Here is a 21,816-nt window from a genome sequence, read left to right as displayed (position 1 = left end):
AAACTATCAATAAACTAAATATGATTGACATTTATAGACTACTTCATCAAACAACAGCAGAATACACATTCTTCTCAAGCTCACATTGACCAAGATAGACTACATTCTGGGCCATAAACAACACCTTAACAAATTTTAAAGAATAGAAATTATATCATGTCTGCTCTCAGAATACGATGGAGTTAAAATAAATCAGTAACAGAAAGATAGCTAGAAAATCTCAAAATTTGTGGAGATTAAACAGCATACTTTTAAATGACATGTGGGTCAAAGAAGAAATCTCAAGAGAATTGTCAAAAATATTTTTAACTAAATGAAAATAAAAACACAATTTATCAAAATTGGTGGAATGCAGCAAAAGCAGTATTTAGAGGAAATTTATAGCATTGACTGCATATACTAGAAAAGAAAAAAAGATATAAAATCAATAATCTCAGTTTCCACCTTAGGAAGCCAGAAAGAAAAAGGGCAAATTAAATCCAAAGTGAGCAGAAGAAAATAAGTAATAAGAATTAGAGCAAAAATCAATAAAATTGAAAACAGGAAATCAATAGGAAAAAATAAATGAAACCAAAAGCTAGTTTTTAAAAATATCAATAAAACTGATGAGCATCTAGCCAGGCTACCTATAAAAAACAGGAAGAAGATAAAAATTACTAATATCAGAAATTAAAGAGAGGACATCACTACAGACCCTATGAACATTAAAAGGATAATAAAGAATTCTAATAAACAACTCTATGCCCATAATTGGATAATCCAGATGAAATGGACCAATTCCTTGGAAGACACAATCTGCCACAACTCACTCAAGAAGAAATAAGCAATTTAAATAAGTCTATCTAGTATAGAAATTGAATCAATAATTAATAACCTTTCAAAACAGAAATCACCAGGTCCAGATGGATTCACTGGTGAATTCTAACATTTAAGAAAGAAATTATATCAATTCTCTAAAACTTCTTTCAGACAATAGAAGCATAGGGAAACCTTCCTATCTCATTCTATGAGGCCAGCATTACCCTAATGCCAAAATCACCCAAAGATATTACAAGAAAAGAAAATGACAGACCAGTAATTCTCATGAGCATAAACGCAAAAACCCTCAGCAAAATATTAGCAAATCAAATCCAACAATGTATAAAAAGAATTATACACCATGACCAAATAGAAATTATCCCAGGTATCAACAAGCTAAAAAAGAAAAATCACATGATCATATCAATAGACAAAGAAAAAGCATTTGACAAAAGTCTAACACCCATTCATGATAAAAACTCTCAGTAAACTAGCAATAGAGCAGAATTTCCTCACTTCATAAAGAATATCTACAAAAAATCTACAGCAAACATTATACTCAATGGTGAGAAATTTGAAGCTTTCCCATTAAGATCAGGATCAAGGGATGAATGTCCCCTTTCGTCACTCTTTTTCAAGATCATACTGGAAGTTCTAGCTAATGCAATGAGGCAAGAAAAGAAAAGAAAAAGTATACAGATTAGGAGTGAAGAAATAAAACTGTCTTTGTTTACAGATGACACAATCATCTATGTTGAAAATCTGAAAGAATCAAAAGAGAAGCTCCTGTAACTAATAAGTGATTACAGCTAGGTTGCAGGATACAAGATGAATGTACATAAGTCAACCAGTTTCCTATATACCAGCAATGAACAAGTGGAATTTCAAATTAAAAACATAATACCATTTACATTAGCACCCAAAAAGTGAAATAGTTAGGTATAAGTCTAACAAAATCTGTGCTAGATCTATATGAGGAAAATTATATAACTCTGATGAACGAAATCAGAGAAGAAGTAAATATACAGATATTCAGTGTTCATGGATAGGAAGATTCAATATTAAGATGTCAGTTCTTCCCAATTTGATGTATAGATTCAGTGCAATCCCAATAAAATTCTGGCAAGGTATTTTATGGACATCGACAAACTGATTCTAAATTTTATATGGAGAGACAAAGACCCAGAATAGCCAACACAATGTTGAAAGAGAAGAACAAAGTTGGAAGACAGACACTCCTAACTTCAAGACTTACTATGAAGCTACAATAATGAAGAAACTGTGGTATTGGCAAAAGAATAAAAAATAGAATGGAATGGAACAGAATAGAGAATCTGTGGATTAGAACAGAATCAATGTAACAGAATAGAGAGCCCAGAAATTGACTCACATAATTATGGTCAATTGATCTTTAACAAAGAAGCAAAGACAATACAACAGATAACAAATAGTCTTTTCAACAAATAGTGCTGGACTGGACAGCCACATGCAAAAAAAAAAAAAAATGAATCTAGTCATAGATCTTAACCTTTCTCAAAAATTAACTCATAATGGATTATAGACCTAAATGTAAAATGCAAAACTATAAAACTCCTAGAAGATAGCATAAGAGAAAACCTAGATGATCTTGGGTATGGCAATGACTTTTTAGAGATAATACCAAAGGCATAATCCATGAAAGAAATAATGGGCAAGATAGACTTCATTAAAATTAAAAACTTCTGCTCTGCAAAAGACAATGTCAAGAGAGTGAAATGACAAGCCACAGACTGAAAGAAAATATTTACAAAATACACATCTGATAAAGTACTGTTATCCAAAACATAAAAAGAGCTCTTAAAACTCAACAATAAGATAACATATCACCCAATTAAAAAATAGGCCAAAGACCTTAATAGGCACTTCACCAAAGAAGATGTATGGATGGCAAATAAGCATAAGAAAAGATCCTCTACATCACGTATTATCAGAGAAATGCAAATTAAAACAACAAGATACCACTACACACATATTAGAACAGCCAAAATTTGAAACACTGACAGTATCAAATGCTGATGAGGATGTGAAGCAACAGGAACACTCATACATTGCTGGTGGAGATGCAAAATGGTACAGCCACTTTGGAAGATAGTTTGGTGGTTTCTTACAAAACTAAACATATTCTTACATATGATCCAATAATTGTGCTCCTTGGTATTTATCCAAAAGAACTGAAAATGTATGTCCACACAAAAAATGTTCACATAGATGTTTATAGCAGCTTTATACATAATTACCAAAACTTGGAAGGCACCAAGATGTCTTTCAGTAAATGTATTCACACGGATAAATAAACACTGTGGTACAGCTGAACAATGGAATATTGTTTAGCACTAAGAAAGAAATGAACTATCAAGCCATGAAAAGACATGGAGGAAACTTCAATGCATTTTATTAAGTGAAAGAAGCCAATCTGAAAACTCTACATACTGTATAATTCCAACTATAACACTCTAGAAAAGGCAAAACTATGGAGACAGTAAACAACTCAGTGGTTGCCAGGGGTTAGGAGCAGGGAGGGATAAATAGGCAGAGCACAGAGAACTTTTAGGGCCCTGAAACTATATTATAGTTTCATTATAGATATTATAACGATGGACACGTCACTATACATTTGTCAAAACCCATAGAATGTACAACCTCAAGAGTGAACTCTAAATTAAATTATGGACTTTGGGTGATTATAATGTGTCCGTATAAGTTCATCAAATGAAACATCTCTAGTGGGAGATGTTGATAATGGGGAAGGTTATGCATGTGTGGGGGCCGTGGGTAAATGGGAAGTCTCTGTACCTTCCTCTCAGTTTTCACTGTGAATCTAAAACTGCTCTAAAAAATAAAATCCTAGAAAATATATAATAAATTAAAAAATAAAATGGAAGATTATCTGTGGGCATATGTGTGTGGGGGTAGGGGAATTGTGGAGATAGAAACTTCTGAGAGATATGAAAATGTACTGAGTTTCCTACTTTGTTCAGGCGAAAAGTATATATTATGTACTTTGTTAATGTATTTTATTGCATATGTATTATTTGGATTTGGACTAAAATATGAAATTATGTATATTTGGCAGAGTAATCACTATCTGAATAGAAATGAAACCTCTATCTATAATTTCTAAACTAGTAAAGGAAAAAGGGATAGTAATGCAAAGTCTATTACTCCAAAATAAAACAAGACTAAAGAAAAAGAGTAAACAAAGCATAAGGCACATAGAAATTACAAATATGTGTAAATGTATCAGTACTCACAATAAATATAAATATATTAAACACACCAGTTAAAAGAAAGGCTCTCAGCTTTAGGTAGGATAGACTAGTGGATGGTAGACCACAGCTCCCTCGTAGAAAAATTTAAAAATCAAGATTAAAAAAACAGAAATCATCTGCCTGAAGAGAGCTGAAGCAACAGTAACTAGAGAGGCTATGACTCCCAAGAGATAAGAACCTCTGAAAAGTAATGCGACCTTTATACAGGCTCTTGAAACACACACACACACGAAAATGAAAGTACAAGATACACCAGGAAAGGAACTTGCAGAGTATCATAAAAATGAGCCAAATATGGCCTCTGTGCATTGGCCCCTAGGCCATTTATTTCTTCACTACAGGCTGAGACCCAACAGCTCAAAATCCTGATTGTTCCAAACTCAAATTTTTACACATCCAATAATTTTAAAAATAGCTCAAACAATCAGATTTTTATTTACTTAGAGGCTTCCTGCTTTTCATACCCCATAATACCTCCCCGGACAGTTACTACCCATTGATAAGACAGGACGTTTGTAATTATAAGGCCCCAAGTCACTGTTATCTTTTGGAGTTCTCTGACCCAGAGACTCCCTACTCTGCTGTAGCCTCCTCTCTGAATCTTCTGTCCCCTAGGAGTTCCCTTGCCCTCCTCCCCTTCTGGGTGGTGGCCCCCATGCTGTAAGTCTCTGGATCGTCTCATACTGAGAGAGACTTCCCATCTCATGCCACCTTATCCAAGCACCACTCAATAAAAGTTATGTATTACTGCCTCTTACGGTCATATCTTTTAACTTGATCAGCCCCGAGTCCCTTAAATCCCTTACACAGACTACTCCAGGCTCTCAGTTAGAAACTTGGAAAGCCCAGGAGTGAGTTAGTGGTAGGCCCAGCCTTACTAGGACTTACATTGGGATAGCCTCTCATTAAATTAAAATAATAATCTATCGCTGTCTGCTACTTAAAAAAGGATGCGCCCATTCTAGAAGAAAAATAACCTCTAAGTAGTTTCATTGTACAACTTTTGTCATTCAACCAAAAATTAATAAACATGCCAAAAGAAAAGACTATCTAACTGGAATCCATAAAAAAAAAAAATAGAAACAGATACACAAGTGATGAAGATATTATAGTTACCTCATAAGAATTTTAAAATAGGAGAAAATAGCTAAAATTGTGAAGAATTTACCAGAGAACTTTAATCTATGAGAAAAAACCAAGTGGAAGTCCTTTTAACGACAATTCCTAAATCTGAAATTAGGTTGGCTACAATATATGTGTTAACTAGAGGTCCAAAAGGATAGGAGACAGAGGATGGGGAAGAACCAATATTTAAGAGAGAGTGGCTAAAAGTTTTCTCCAACATTAATGAAAGATATCATCCCACAAATTCAAGGATCTCTGAAAATCCTAAAAGGAATATGTGCAAAGAAAACTGTACCGGAGAACATGTTAGTTAAACTAGTGAAAAATAAGGAAAAGAGAAAGATCTAAAATTAGCTGGAGAAATAAAGATGCATTACCTACAAAGGAGAACAATAAAACTGATGCTGATTTCTCAGTGGAAATGATGGAAACCAAAAAAGCAATGAAAAGATATATTTAAAATTCTGAAAGAAGAAGAAATGTCAAATGAAATTCTATACTCAGTGAAAACGTCATTCAAAAATGAAGATGAAGTATTGATGTTTTTAGACAAAGCAATAATCTTTTACCAACAAACCTGCGCTAAAATAAATCTACTGAAGAGAAATGTTCAAACCAAAGGAAAATGATTCCAGAAGCCAGCATGTAATTGCAGGAATTGCAGGTTATCAGAGAAGTAAAACAGGTAAACAATTATGTAGATATAAATGAGTATCAACTAAATATCGACTATGCAAAATAATGATAATAATTTTGGGATTTAAATGTATATAGCATTAAAATAGATGGCAAAAAACAAAAAAACATGCACCCACACACACACTTATAAAAATAAACAAATACACTTAGAAAAATGGCCAGAAATAAATATAAAATAATAGCATTGGTAATTGTCCTGGTTTTTTGGTGAGTTATAAGTAACGGGTTTTACATGAATGATTTTAATTTTCTTTTTATATATCTCTGTAGTCTGCCAAGCACACAAAACAGACAAAAATCTCTATCTTTCTTCGTGGAGCTAGTTGGGAAGACAAACATTAAAAATACTTAGAGAAGTATAAAGCAGATGGCAATAAATCTATAAGATGTATTGTTATAGCCAAAGGAAATACACACATATATTTAATGTGATGCTGATTACCAAAGAGTGGGGAACCAGGCCAGCGCCAGCAGCTCCTGCAGCCCACCCTACAGAACGTCATTCAAAGAGCTAGATTTTCCCCGCCACACACGGCCACCCCACTCCACTCCCATCCCCAGCAGGTCTGGGTGGTTTAGACACTACTTTTAATTCCCCAGTGGATGATCAGGTTTGCCAGGGGACTTTTCTGGTTTTGAAAGTCCTGTATCCCAGGAAACCCCTCGGTCTCGGGCAAACCAATACAGTTTGTCATCCTACAACTTTATAAAAATAAAACCATTTGTTCACTCTTGTGTCAGTTTACAACAAGGCTTGTCACCAATGAAACTGTTGTTGCCTTTAAAAGCTATGCTTATTGGTCAGAGCATCTGCCTCTGGGTTTGGTTTTCAAAGTTAGAGTAACCCCTTCACAAGTCATGGAGGGTAAGAATAGAGATGTCTCCATGGCGTAAATGAAAACAGTACAATGACATATACTGGATTGTCACCATTCTGAGTTACTAAAATAATCTCACATGTCTCTCACATTATCCTCAGTTTTTTTCTCCTTAATGTTGGGTAAAAACATACCCCACTTCTTGTCACTATTATTTCTCCTGAGAACCGTCCAGTGTCATCCATTTCTATGCATCTGTTGTAGTGATTGCCACAGCTATCAGTTTCTGAGCACAGATAACACACCACCAAGGGCTAGGCATTTCACACATATAATCCTATCTAATTCTAAAAGTAATCCTGCAAGATACACATTGTAACTATTTTACAGATGTGTTAACTGACCTTCAGAGTGGCTTGGTAATTTGTACAGGGACAGATTAGCAGCAAGAGCCAAGGCAGGGGGGAAGACATGGTCTGCCTGACTGCAAAGTTCAATTTCTTAACAATTTATCCTAAAATTTACTTTAAGAAGCTTTATGAGTCATCAAACATGAAATTGAGGTTTTAAAAGTGATTAATTCTTGTAACCTCTAGTATTTCTTTAAACACCCCTTCCCATTCTGAGCTGAATAGATTTAAACCATATGATCTAAAGTGATTTAAATTGGACGAGCTGTGCATCCATTTCATTTAGGCATATAAATGTCTCTCTGCTATACATTGCTCTCTAAATAGAAATTGCTGTAGATAAAAAAAAATTTAATTGCTGAAATAATTATATAGCTTCTAGGTGAGTCATTCTGCAACTTTTAGTCTTTGGGAAGATTCCATATTTCTGGTTATCTGCTACGAAATGGTTTCCAGCTACCCACTTATGTCTTTGGTAAAATTACGGCCCATTATTAAACACATTTTTTTACTCAATACAGTTGATATATTTACACATCAAGCCTACCGTTAAAGTTCACACTAATACCAAAGATGTATTTTAAAATTGAGGCCTTTCAATAACCTCATCAGGCATTTAACCACATTTAACTAGATAGTACCCTGGGAAAAGACCGAATTTAGACAAAAGATCCCGTTGATTAAATTTAATTGAATCTCATGACTATTTACTGCTTTCCTCCTGCCTGTACAGCAGACACTCACCTTACTCCCAGAAATACAGAGATGAGATATTGCTTCTGTCTCAATAACCTCTCCATCTACTTGAGAGACATATCAACAAATAAATTATCACATGGTGTGGCAAATGTATCAGTAGACATGTGTATAAGGTACAGAGTGACACAGAGTAGAAAGTGATTCTGAAGGTGGGGAAACAATGTGAGTGAGGGCTCCCCAGAAGCGATGATGCCTAAGCTGGATTCTGAAGGATGAGTGGAAAAATATTGCCATGTGGAAACCCCTGGGACCTGTTCTAATTGATTTGTTCCCTTTCCTTCACTTTGTTTCCAACTTTGGTCAATCAGAGTAATCCAGACGTCCCACACACAGTCGATCCTTTCTTACCCTTGGGTTTTTTCTCATATATTCAATTCAGAGTCAAATGTCATCATCCTGCTTTGCCTATATTGCGTGCATCCTAGCAGACCACTGTCAGATGCTACTACATTCTGAAAACTTCTATCACAGCTGGGCATGAACTTTCCCTCCCTTTTGAAATAACACTTTATCGCTCTGTTATGTCACTTATCAAAATTCTACTTTGTTTTTGGGTTACTGGAGTAATCATTCTATCTTTAATAGATGGTATGCTTTCTGAAAACACTGAACAGACTTTATTAATATCAGCACCTCCTTCTTCTCACATTCCTTCACCCATCACTGATCATAACACTGAGCCCAGTGTCTGCAACAAAGTAGGGGTCCCATAAACAGTACCTCTTTGATAAAGGAGTTTTTGCCTGAGAGATGAGCCATTGCATCCTTTGACAGGAAAACATCAGGAGAAGTTTTCACTCCCAGTGGCAGACATATTCCTCTTAGGGAGTATAAACGGAATTTCAAAGAAAATTCAGTATTAAAATGTACTAAGACGTCCCCATTTAAATCATTCAATAATGCTTAGTTTCTGATTTTCAGTCAGAGATAGAGAAACTGGGAGAAATTTCTTTTCTTGATTTGTCTCCTGGGCTTATACTCACTTGTAGCACTTGGCTTATTTTACGCTCTAGAATATAGAAGAACTCTTAACTCTGCCTGGAATCTAGATAAAAGAACAAGATCTGAAAAAATGTCAGAAAAAGAAAAAACAGGAAAAGAAAAAGAACAAAATAATTGTTGAATGCTTCTGAATGGTCAAGAAGGCTTAGCAGTCATTTGGTCTTGTCCAAAATGTCCAGAAGACATTTGGTCCACAAGACATAGGGTTCATGCCAAAAGGCCCCTGACATTTGGTGCTATCCAAAATGTCCATGGAGACATTGGGTCCACACCAAAAGGTTCTTGATATCTGCAGGACCATTTGGTTCTGTCCGAAACAGCCATCAGACATTTGGTCCACTCCCAAAGGTCCTTAATATTTGGTCCTGTCCAAAACCATTTGACATGGACCAAATATGCTCATGGAAGTTTTGGACAGAGCCAAATATCAAGGACCGTTTAGCATGGACCAAATGTTTTATGGATCAAACGTCTTATGGACCAATGTCTTATGAACATTTTGGACGGGACCAAATATCAAAGACTTTTGGCATGGACCAAATATCATCTGCATGTTTTGGACAAGACCAAATGTCTGGAAAGGGTCAAAGAAGAAAAGGACTGAGGAAAGTCATTAGGCTTTGTGAGGAGGAATCATGTGGTAAAATCAACCAAACAGGACAACAAATTGGTTTCAGCAGGGAAAGGGGGAAAAGAAATTAAATATTTTTTGGAAAGCAAAGTCCAGAAGATATCAAACAACTAAAAGGTTATAATATTTAAAGTTAGAATGGGGTATTAAGTCAGGAAATAGCTTGGCAAATAAGTCAGTATCTCCAAGGACCCCATAAATAATTCATGTCCCGTCTATAAAGAATGACAGTGCTCATTCCTTTTCAGAACTTCCACAGTCAAAATGGTGATGTATTCTCATTTCCCTAGTTTATTAAAAAAAATTGAAATTTCAAATGTAAGAAGACAGCACATCCCTAAATTTCCCCTTAATATTATACAGAATCTATAATTCTTATTTCAAGTCTCAGCAGTGTGCCAGGAACTAAAACAAAACAAAACAAAAATGCTAAAAGAATTTCTTAGGGAACTTAAATTATGAATTCCACTTTAGGGGACAGAACAGTTCCTTGTAAAATTAAATATCTCACTAAAGCTAACAGGGAAGGTTGATGAAAGACATAAACTTCATGTTCAAGGTCATTTCTCACTTTATCCTTTTGATTAAATTTTATTCTTTTCCATGCCCTAATATAATTTTTTTAATGAGAAGGATGGAAAATTACTTAGAAAAGATTCATATTTGTAGCTATCATTAAACTACCTTAAATACATGATTAAGAACTTTGATCAGAAGATGTTATAAGATGAAAACAGGTCTAGAGAATTACTTGAGAAGCCTCTGTGGGAGCAGCCAGTAAAAGTCATAGATAACCAACTTTAGCTAAGAAATTGTCTCAGTAATATTCAGTGTGAGATTGGATTTTTTTTCTTTCAACACATGAAATAAAATACAACATTGTGTTCAGGACTTGGAAAATATGAAAAAGGTAAACTATCAAATTCCAGTGTATTAGTTATGGTAGGCAGACTGCTATAACAAATAAACCCTAAAATAAATATTGGCTCAAGCACAATAGACCCTTGTGTCAGTCCTAGGCTAGTACAAAGGTCAGTGGAACGGCCCCCCTCCATGCAAATATTCAAGGACCCTCAGGCTGTCAGAAGCTCTGTTATCTTGAACATGCGGTTTCCAAGGTCACCCTCCCCATTGTGGGTAGCCAGAAGAGAAAAAGAGCATGAAGGAGCACAGGTATTTATGGGTCAGATCTGGAAGTGACACTGATTCCTTTTGCTCATATTTGCCAGTCACTTGGCCACATACGGCGGGGGGAGTGAGTTTGCAGAGTTGCAGTCTCAGACGTGGTAGACACCTTCCACTAGTAATTCCACAATGTGGAGGAAGGGGAACAAGTGTTTGGTGGATAACTTGCCATCTTGACCACAATCCTGTAAGTTGCAGGAAGTAGCACGAAGTGCAACCACTTGTCAGTGGATTTGGTGCTGTGAGCAGGTGATCTGGGGTCAGATAAGTTCAGAATATGTCTTCAGGTTCCTCTATCTCTTGTCTGTGAATGCAAAGTTGATGCTTCCTGAAAAATTAAAAAGAAATTCTACCCATATACTTGAAGCTGTGGGAAGGATTCAGAAAGATTTCCAATACAGTTAACAGAGATCCCATCACACAAGCACAAACGATCCATTTTGGGTTAAAGATGGCAGACTAAGCACAAGCCTTCACCTCTCTCTCTTAATCTGAAAGCTTAGAAATGAAAGAAAAGATATAAAATGTTAACTAGGCTAGGAAGAGGTTAAAGGTAGGAAAACACATTGTGGATGATAGTAAGACACACCAGAAGGCGTGAGGAGGGATCAGCAACCCAAATGATATTGGACATGAATGAGTCACTCGTGATAATGACTTTCTGGAGCATATGGCTTTGCTTTGACCTCTCAGATTGTTACTAACCTGTATAAAACCCTTCAATAATTGGTAAAATCAATAGTTTCTTAGTCCCTTTATATATTTTTACCTAAAATGGGGAATACGATGTTATACACTGCTTTTTCATTTACACATTTTTATGTCATTCAATATTATTCTACAATATTATTTAAATGCTACATGATATACTGTCATATAGGTTTACCATAATTTATTCAATATTGCAGTTAAAACAATATATAAATATATTCTATGATCCAAGCTCCATCCTGATTTTTACATCATACCTCATTTAGTCCTCACAACCATGCTATGCGCTGGGTGTTTTTATTGTTATCTCCGACTTTAAAATGTTAAAACTGAGACTCCATGAGATAACATACCTTTCACGAGATCACACATTGATTCTATTTTTATTTACCTGCTTCTAGAATCTTTGTCAGGCTCAACTCTATTTCCCAAGTAACGATTGCATTTCAAGCGTTCTTTTGTGCTCTAATTCTTTACTCGGCCACAGAATTGGAAAGACAAAAGCAATTCAGATCAACACAGAAAAAAATCACATTTATCTGCCTGCACCATAAGATGTAGTTTATTGCTGCCCCCAAGCTAGCTTTCAGAAAATGCTTCCACATGATCTATGGCTTAATCCAGAAATGGACTAAGAAATTGGACTGCTGCCATGCAATGAATCCAAGAAGAGGGCTATTTTAAAGTTCTCTTCTTGAGCAACAACAGTAAAATAATACAGGCTTCAAATCGTTGATTTTTTTTTTAAATAAGACAAAACTGAAAGAAGAGTTAATTTTGCTCCAGAAGAAAGCACTAAGTTCACTTAATAGAATTGAAGAGTATTATTATCATATTAATAGTGCATATTTTTATTGTGTTAACCATTCGCACGCATTTTGGTGTGCGACCTTCACACGATCTGCAGGTAAAGCAGATATTCTTTTGTCAGAAAAGATGCTCACAGTCACCTAATAGTAACATTAGGACCCTATCCTTTGAGTTCTAAGTTTAAAGTCCTCACTTTTTTGATTACTCCAAACATCCTTGTAATTTCTTTCCTGTCCTTCAAGTCCCAGGAAGCCTTATTAGTCTTACAGATGAATCTTTCTTTCTGTTGGGTTAAGACAGTACATGAGGAATTTGTGTTTCATACACAAATTCTTGTTTGATGCAAAAATACTGGTAAATATCTTAAGCTTTAAAACTTTCCCAGAAACAGAAGTCATTATCAAGTATTCAGAAAAGAAAATTGAGTGCATCTCACAAACATTTAGTGATAGCCTATTTGGGAAAAAGTAGAAAGGAACAAGATGTCAGGAGTTCATTATCTAGGATAGAGGATGAGATAATTACAAACTACTCTAACACAAGGGAAATTAAAAAATAGCATAACAGTGAAACATAAAATGTGATGTACATGCTTAGAAGAGGGGAAGACTATGCTTATTTGGAAGAATGATAAAAATCTTGAGAAAGTTACTTTTGAAATGGGCTGAGATGGAGTAATATCATTTCAGGGACTGAAAATGTAATGGAACACATGGGACCTGTTTCAGATGGGGAGGAAGTTCAACACGGCTGAAGGAGAGGCCCTGTGTAGAGACCATAAAACACAAGGTTTCATATGCTATTGAGTTTGTACTTAAATTCATTGAAAACTTTTATGTGAAGAATGACATATTTGATATATTTGGGACTCATAGAAGATGAATTTTTTTCTGTGTGTTTAAGTTGGCTTGGAAGAAGCTTCTGTTGAGAATAAGGAGAAAATACAGCAGTTACATCTCAGTTTTCTAACAAGGTCTCAGTGGGGAGAGACAGGTGGGTCAAGACGGTAGATATATTTTGGAAATAGGATTTTCAAGACATAAAAATTTCACAAATTGAGCCCAGAAATTGAGTAAGCTTTAGAGATATTAATACACCAGATTCAAAGAGGGCAAACTATTGGAAGTTTTGGTATTGGTAATATACTTGATGCATCTCTAAGATTTTCTATTAGAGAATTGTAATGTTTCTTCTTTTATCAGTTTAATTACTTTCCCTATATTCTGGCATTGCTTCCATTTTACCAAGCAGGAATTCAAGGCACAGTGAAGCCACACGCTTGAGCAATTTAATGTGCTCCAGACTCAGCCGAAGTTGCCCAGACTCCTGGTTCTCCAAACCCACCAACCACTGAATCACTTCATATTTTCTTGGAAAGCCAGGTGGGATGTTTTAAATGTCTTGTGGGATTCTCACTTAAATAGCTCCCATCTGGGAAAGGATTAATTAAAAGAGATAACAAGTAGAAGTCCTTTGTAGCATATCAACCTCTACAGGTGGGAAGGATTATTATTTTAGCTCTCCACCCTCTGAACTCATCTAAATCAGATTTTCAACACCATTTATTAGACAGTAATTATTATGCACTCACTTTGGAATACAGGTTTGCCTTGCTTAAGGAGAGGCAGCATAGCAATGCACAGGGTTGGGGGTGTGGGCTCTGATATCGAACTTCTCAGGTTTAAATCCTACTTCTACCATTTTACTACTCATATGACCTTGGGAAAGTTACTTAACATCTCCATACTTCAGATTCCTAGTCTGTAAAACTAAGATGATAATAATAGTACCTCTGAAGTCAGAGGTGCTCTTACCTGTACCGATTAGAAGAGTGCCTGTCACAGAGTATGTGCTCAATAAACATTGAGCGTGCATCCTGTTTCCCAGCTAGACTGTAAGCTGCTTGAGAACAGGGAATGACTTAAGTAATTCACTTCGAACCTCCTGTGATTTCCAGTAACACATTTAAGTTGAACAAAACAAAACTATTTCAGAGAACATTTTTAGTCTGCAAAGATTCTCTGATAGCACACTCAGTAGATTACAAGGTCTAAAGGGGTAATAAACTTTCCTCATCGAATAGAGAAAAATCTGTAATTCAGGATCCCAAGGAAATTGAGATTGTTCGAAGGAAGTTGCTTTTGGTTATTATTATTTGCCTTCCAATACTTTAAGTGAGCTGCTAAATGCCCCAGTTGAGGCAATAGACCAGTTACATTTAGCTTACTCCAAGAAGCTGGCCCTGAAAAGAAATTCCCTATTAAAAGCAAGCCTTGAGTTTCAAGAGCAAATCTGTGAAGCATTGGAGAAGAGAAGGAACTTAGTTGCTTGAATGAGCATGGAACTCAGGCTGCCAGACCTGCATTAAAATCCAAGTCCTACCACTTATTAGCCATGTGACTGACCTAATACCCATCCTCACATACACCCAATTCACACACACACACAAAATTAAATAAGTTTCCTAAGGCAAGATTTTAATAAAATCTTTCCAGCCAATAATGCAGGTAGGTAGCAACTGCTTATAATTATCATATACATTTCTGAGTGTTTACTTACAATTTATGAAATAAAAATTAGAATTTCTACAATATATAACATTAAATATCTATCACTCATTTTGACCTTAATACGAGAGTTCATAATATGAGAGCTTAATATGAGAACATGATTTCATGAATAGTATGTTTCTAAGTATTGTCTTATGTGACTAAATAATTGTGTGCATTTATTAGCTATTTTTTAAAAATATATGTTTTAAAGCTTTAAAAGGTGTAAAAATGGCTGAACCATGAATTAAATCTCAAAAATCCTAGAATAACTGCTAATAATACATTGGAAGAGAGATCAAACAGACTAGAGGATAGAGTTGAAGCTCTTCGATGGTAAAGGACAGAGAACACTGATGAAAGAGAAGAGGATGGGAGATGAGAAGAGCATTCTCTCCATGCTAATCAGACGGAGGAGGAATCACCCAAAGCTAGAATGTGCAGGAGCATTGCGTAAGAAATTCATGTTATAGTGGCATAGCCACAGGGCAGATTATCGGGAACAAGAGGCTACCAGATCAGGTGGATCTAATTCTATTGTGCTAATCACTACAAAGACTTGGTGAAGCAGAGTACGATACAGCAGGCACAAATGATTCACAATAAAATCTCTCTGATCCTCAGTCTCCTCACGTCTAAAAATGAGAAGAAGAATAACAATCTTACTTCTCCCTAGGAACTTGGCTGCTCTCTGCTGACTGGGATTATCTGTCATCGCCATGAGGAGGGGAAGGTCAGCCCCTTCACCCCCTTGGCAGAATCTCCCTGGGAAAGGCAGAAACTTGCACAAGTTTCCTCTGTGCTCTGCAGAGGAAGTCAAGTCTAAGTAAAAATAATCAATGTAGCTGGTATTCATTAAACATTTATAATGTGTCAAGGGCTGTGATAAGCACTTGATACATATTATCTATTTAATCCTCATGACAGCCTTATGATATGGATATTATTACTGTTCCTGGCTTACAGAGGAGAAAATTGAGCCCAGAGATTTAGCCCAAACACTTACCTCATTAAGTGGCAGGGCCCAGACTTGAATTCAGTGAGTGGGTCAGTCTCTGACATTAACCATTGTACAACACTGTCTCTGGAATAGCTAGTTCTCCAGAAAGCTGAATTCTGAATCTTTCTGAAGAAGAGGAAGTTCAGCTTGAACTAGAACAAGAAGCGTCACCAAGCATGAATCACATGAGATCTTATAACATCAGGTTCTTAACAGCCTCAATGACCAGCTCACCTTCCGATTCAGAAAGGTTAACGCACATGGCACTAGGAAAGGAAGTCCTGGTAAGACTGACAGCCTGGTAATCTGGTGGAAAAAAGGCTTCAGTAGAAGACAGGAGAGCTTACCTTGGGATTAACATTTATTTCTTCTTTGTTCCTTTTTCAAATGTTATTTCTTGTGTTGTATTTAAAATTTAAAAATTGCTTATTATTCCTACTGGTACAAAGATTGCATTTTTGAGAAAAAGAACTAGTTGGGGTACTTTTCATTCTACACTTTCCTATGAATAGATGTCTGTTTTGTCTGAGTCACTAAAAAGTGAATCTAACAAGGAACCAGGGACTTGCCTAGAGGACCAGCATCAAAAATCAGCCATTGTGTGCAGGACCTCAAATGTAACAGCAAGTAGATAATACTCATGAAGGTGTCACAAGAGAAAAGGCTTAATGTTAGGGGTCAGCAGACCTGGGTTCAAGGGCCTCCCAAATGATGTCTAAACTCCACAGCTTGACGTGAGAGTTCTCCCTAGTCTGCCCTCTCAACATCACTGTACTGAGATCTCCCCTGAGGAGCTTTATCTTCCTCACCACCAGCCATTCAGGTCTTACTCCTCCATAAAAGGTCAGCTTAAATGCCACCTCCTCATCAAGCACGCCCTGATTGCTCATGCCTTGTCTCTCAGAGGCTAGGACAACACCTGCCACATAGGGGGTGCTCAATGCGCTTGGCTAAAGCAAAAGCCTGAAATCATAAACAGAGCTCATAGTATCCACTGGACCACTTGGAAAGGAAAATGTTACAGTTAGACCTATCATGTGTGGATATTTGAAGTGAAATAAAGAGAGCAGAAATGTAATTTACGGAAATGGAATGAGTTCACAAATGGTCAAGTGTTTTGTATCATTTGGGGGCATCTTTTATGTGCCAGGCACTGAGCTCATGTGAGTAAACTATAAAGCCAGACGTGAATATCAAATGCATGGAAGTCAGCCAAGATAAGAAAACAAGACAGAAGGAGTAGAATGCTATAAACATAAAAAGTAGAGACTACACCAAAGGAAGGGCAGCCGTGCAGGTGGGCGGGACTGATGGATGAGTCCTCGCAACACACACCTGCTTTATTTCCCAATTTCCTTAGCCAGGAACTCAGGACTAATCAAAGCAAGGATGCCACAGGATTACACAGAGCAGATGCAGCATGCCCCTTGTGTGCTTCTAGTTGGCCCCGTGTAACGGGCTCACTGCCTCTAGCGACTGGTGAGGCGTGCCTAGGACCTAGAAAGAAGCCAAATTCTTGCTACACCCCTGCACTTGTATACACAAGCTAACACCAGCATTCCTGAGCCGCTGACACTGGCAATCAGTGCTCTTCCACAGTTATGTATTTACAGTTATTTTGATTTATATTTATATTCACTAGGATCTCTTGGTTCTTAAACCAAATAGCACCAGTAAGGCTGCACCCACAACTGGAGAAGGAAAGACAATCCGTGCCCGGGGATCTCTTGATAATTTCTTTGCCTCTATCTAGCTCTCTAGCAGCCCAGAAAACCCTGTCCACCTAAGCAGGTACCGGAAACAAGGTAAAAATCCACCATATGTGCCTCAACTATGAAGCTGTCCCTCACAGACCTCCAGCTAAAAGGATTAGAATTGACTGAGGGCCTCAACTGCTGTGCTCTGAAGTCTATGCCTGAGTTGCACCAAGGCCATGCAGGGATACTGAGACAGGCCCATCCCGGGGAGACCCAGTGCTCCTTGGATGGTCAAAATTGGCTTGAGGACTCCCTGATGTCCTTACTCCACCTTCATTAGGCTGCTCAGCAGTCTAGGATGCTTTTATCCTCCATTTCTTCCCTCTCCTTCACCCCAAGTCAAATTTCCAACACAGCTGATAGACCTCCAACCTTTCCCTGCTCCCTCTCCATTTTCTCTTACAGGTGATTTTCGTAATAAAGCACTTCCACATTTAATCCAATCTTGGCACTTACTTCTCAAAGGACCCAGGATAGTATTTTCTATATAGAACTATACTTTTGCTCATTTATTCACTCATTGAAATATTTACTAAGCATGTTCTATGTCTTAAGCACTGTGCTAAGTACTGTCTGGGCACAAAAAGGTGACTTAGCCCCTGACTTCAAAAAGCAAAGGAAGAAGACAAATAAATAGACATTTATAGCACATGGTAAGTGCTTTAATAGAGGGAACCACAGAAGGATGTGGAGGCCCACAATCCAGACATGTGGAAGAGAAAGGAGAAGGGTTCTCATGGACATCTGAGCTGAATTCTAAAAGAGGGAAGAAGACTTCAGCATAGGTCAGTCTCCTTTATGGTTTGGACCCTTGATATATATCTTAATGCTGCATTGTTAGGTGAGCCCTTATGAGAGAAAGACCTAAAGGCACACAGTTTTGAGGATGAGGCAGATCCACACTCCTAATTTTTCTAAGTAGGTTTCCTTTACCTTTAGAAAACAAGCTGGCATTCATAGTCTCCAGAAGCTTTCCAGTCCTTAAGCCTCCAAAACAATAAAAGTGAACAAAGAAACCTCTACTTCAACACAAAACCTTTCCTCCCCAAAGTCTTAATGAGCCAGAGTCATTAAAGTATTAGTTAGTCCTCAAGGTTTATAAATATATATCAAAAACTGGGATATTTAAATGGAACCTTTCATTTCATCAGAAATAAAGAATCCCATCTAAGGAAGAAAGGATATTTGGACTCACTGGGAGGCAATGTAGAATGTGTGGAGATGTCCCAGGATGCCCCTCATCCTCGAGCCTAAGGCTCCAAGGAAAGTCGCAAACCTGTTCTAGTCCAGGCACTGCCTCTGTCTCAGTGTGGCCTTGAGCAACTTGCTTTACCACTAGATGTGTTTCTCATGAGTCTAATTATCAAGTTCACTTTCAGCTCTAGCCTTTTAAGATTTTAAATTTAAATAACTCTTAAGAGCAAATAAAAAGTTATAGCCTCATGAGGAGAGAGTCTGCAAATGAAGACTCCAAGTAAGGAAAAGAGAATTCAGTATTTGGAGTCAAAGGCAAATCATGTGTTTCAGAACAGTTAGGTGGCTTTCTGTGCCACTGAATGGACATAATCCTATGTCTCACTTGTAGCTAATTCAGAACAACATCTGTTAGAAAATGCACGAAGTCTTGTGAGTGTATAACCAAAGCCCAGGAGAACTTTAGATTCTGAACAGCCATTGAAGGCATAGTCTTAGTTGAGGGGGAGGTTTCTGGGCCTCATAGTCACAAGGTGGACAAGTGTACTCCAAGGGCAGCCTCTTATACACACGATCACACCACAAAGTGTTGATCTAAGAAGAGAAAACATCAAGGAGTCCCCCAACTGGATCCAAATAAGAGAAAAACAGCCGTAAGTATTAGTCTGAAGGTAAGATGAAAAGATAATATTTTTAAATATATTTCTTAAGGAAGTTGAACACTTTGAAGTCTAACACTCACAAAGATCACTCTAAACACATTTTAATGGAATGTGAGTCACAGATACAAGGTGGATGTAGGAGAGAAAAAGCAAAAAATTACACCGGAGGCAATGTTTGGGGTGTTGGGGATTTGTTTTTGAAACGTTCTTGTTATTTTGTTAACATGAACACTCTTAGTCTTCACCCAGAATGTCATGCTAGGGCCAACATCAAGTCACAGAACTAAGCCAAGTGTGTCTGTCTGGGCACCCTAGAAACATGAATAGGTTTGGAGATAATTTATCTTTAAGTCATAAGACTGTAGACCAATTTGACCTAGGAGAAATCTCAGAAGTCATCAAGTCCATACTCCTCATCTGTTGCGCCAAGTCTAGGAATAAGTGACTAGTCCATGGGCATGCACCAGATTGGAGTCAGAGCTGGGAAGAGAATTCATTCCTCAGTTCCATGATCCACCTACCATAATATGCTGTCTGTGTGGAGAATTATCCCGGAAAGCAAAATCATCACATTCTCTCCCTTAGGCCAGACTTGAGGTCATCTCACCCAGTATCGTGATTTGCCAAGGGCACACAGCAAATGTCTGCTGGCAAGGTGAACAGAGACCATCTTTCCAGGAATACAGCCCAACGATGATTTGCAGTCACTGTGAAAGTTCAAAACAAGCAAAATGGTCTGTTACGTGTCACTAAGTAACAAAAGATGAAAAGAAAATGGCTATGTTTTTTAGTTCATTTCTAGGACATTGTGGGAGTTACATATCTGAAACAGTCTCTTATTTCATTTTCTATCAAGGCTATTATTCAGTCAAGGTAAAGTTCCTTAATGTGCTTTAAAATTTGCTTTAAGTTCTTCCAGGACAATGCTAAAAACTGTCCAGAAGTGAACTTTTTAAAGAAAACCACAGCCACTGGCATCAGAGTCCATCAGAACCTTCATCCTCTCTAGGAGAAGTTTCTGCTTTGATCTTTACCGCCCCACAAAATGCTCTTCTCCTCTGAAATTGGGGCCTGTTGGCTTAAACTTTTCATGGTCTAGAAAGTCACAGACTTGTAATTTAGATGGAATTATAATTTATGAAAATATATGTAACGGGAGATTCAGAGTGTGTCTGAGTAAGAATCACCTGCCTCCAAACGTTAGAGCATCTAAAGACATCTTCTCTATCTCCATTCATACCAAATAGTGATCTCATTCAAGCTCATGCTTTTAAATATCATTTATGTGCAGATAACAGCAAATACCCATCTCATCTACAACCTTTTCCCTGAGCTTGACATCTGGGCTAAATTGTGTCCACCCAAAAAGTCATATGTTGAAGTCTTAACCTCCATTACCTCAGAATGTGACCCTATTTGGAGATAAGGTCTTTACAGAGGTAATCAAGATAAAAAGAGGTTAGTGGGGAGGGTCCTAATCCAGTATGATTGTGTTCTTGTAAGCAGAGAAAATTTGAATACTGACATGCATAGAGAGAAGATGAGGTAAAGAGACATAGGTAGAAGATGGTCCTCTACAAGCTATGGAGAAAGGCCTGGAACAGATCCTCCCATCACAGCCATTAGAAGGAACCAACCCTGCCAACATCTTGATCTCTGACATGAAGCCTCCACAACTAGGAAACAATAAGTTTCTGTTGTTTAAGCATTCATTTTGGGGTAATTTGTTACAGCAGCCCTAGCAAACCAATGCAGCATCTCTATTTGAATACCTAAAAAATGCCTCAAACTTAACATGTCCAATTCCATAGCTTGGACACTACCTGTTCCAACCTGATACTCTCCAATATCCTCTATTTCAGTAAACGGCAATTACAATCTGTAGGTCTCTATGACCAAAAACAAGGAAATCACCCATGAATCATAACTTTCTTTCATATTTCTTAAATAATTCATTTCTTACATAATTCAGTATTTAACTGTATCTTTAAATAATATCCAAAAATGGACCACTTCTCTCCCCTGTCCACTTCTGTCATCCAAATCAAACTGCCATCATCTCCCTCCTGGATTTTTGTAATAGTTTACTTATTTGTTTCTTTCCTTCCATGCTTGCTCTCTCATAATCCAATCTCCACACAGCAGCAGAGTGATCCTTTCAGGTGAGTGAGATCATTTGAATCCTCTGCTCAAGACCCCACAAAGCTTTTTTATCTATATTTATTATTTAAAGTCCTACCAAGGTGTTCAAGGCTCTACATTAGTTGTCATCCTAGGTAACCCTCAGACCTCTTCTCCTATCTCTTTTTCCATTTCACTCCCTCCGTTCCAATCAATCTAGGCTTCTTGCTGTTCCTCAAACAGGCCAGGCATGTTCCTGTCCCAGAGTCCTTGAACT

Source organism: Diceros bicornis, chromosome 12 (genome assembly GCF_020826845.1).
Source record: "Diceros bicornis minor isolate mBicDic1 chromosome 12, mDicBic1.mat.cur, whole genome shotgun sequence".
In the NCBI taxonomy this organism is placed as follows: Eukaryota; Metazoa; Chordata; class Mammalia; order Perissodactyla; family Rhinocerotidae; genus Diceros; species Diceros bicornis.
The sequence above is the reverse complement of the archived record's forward strand: the minus strand, read 5'-3'. Positions refer to the sequence as shown.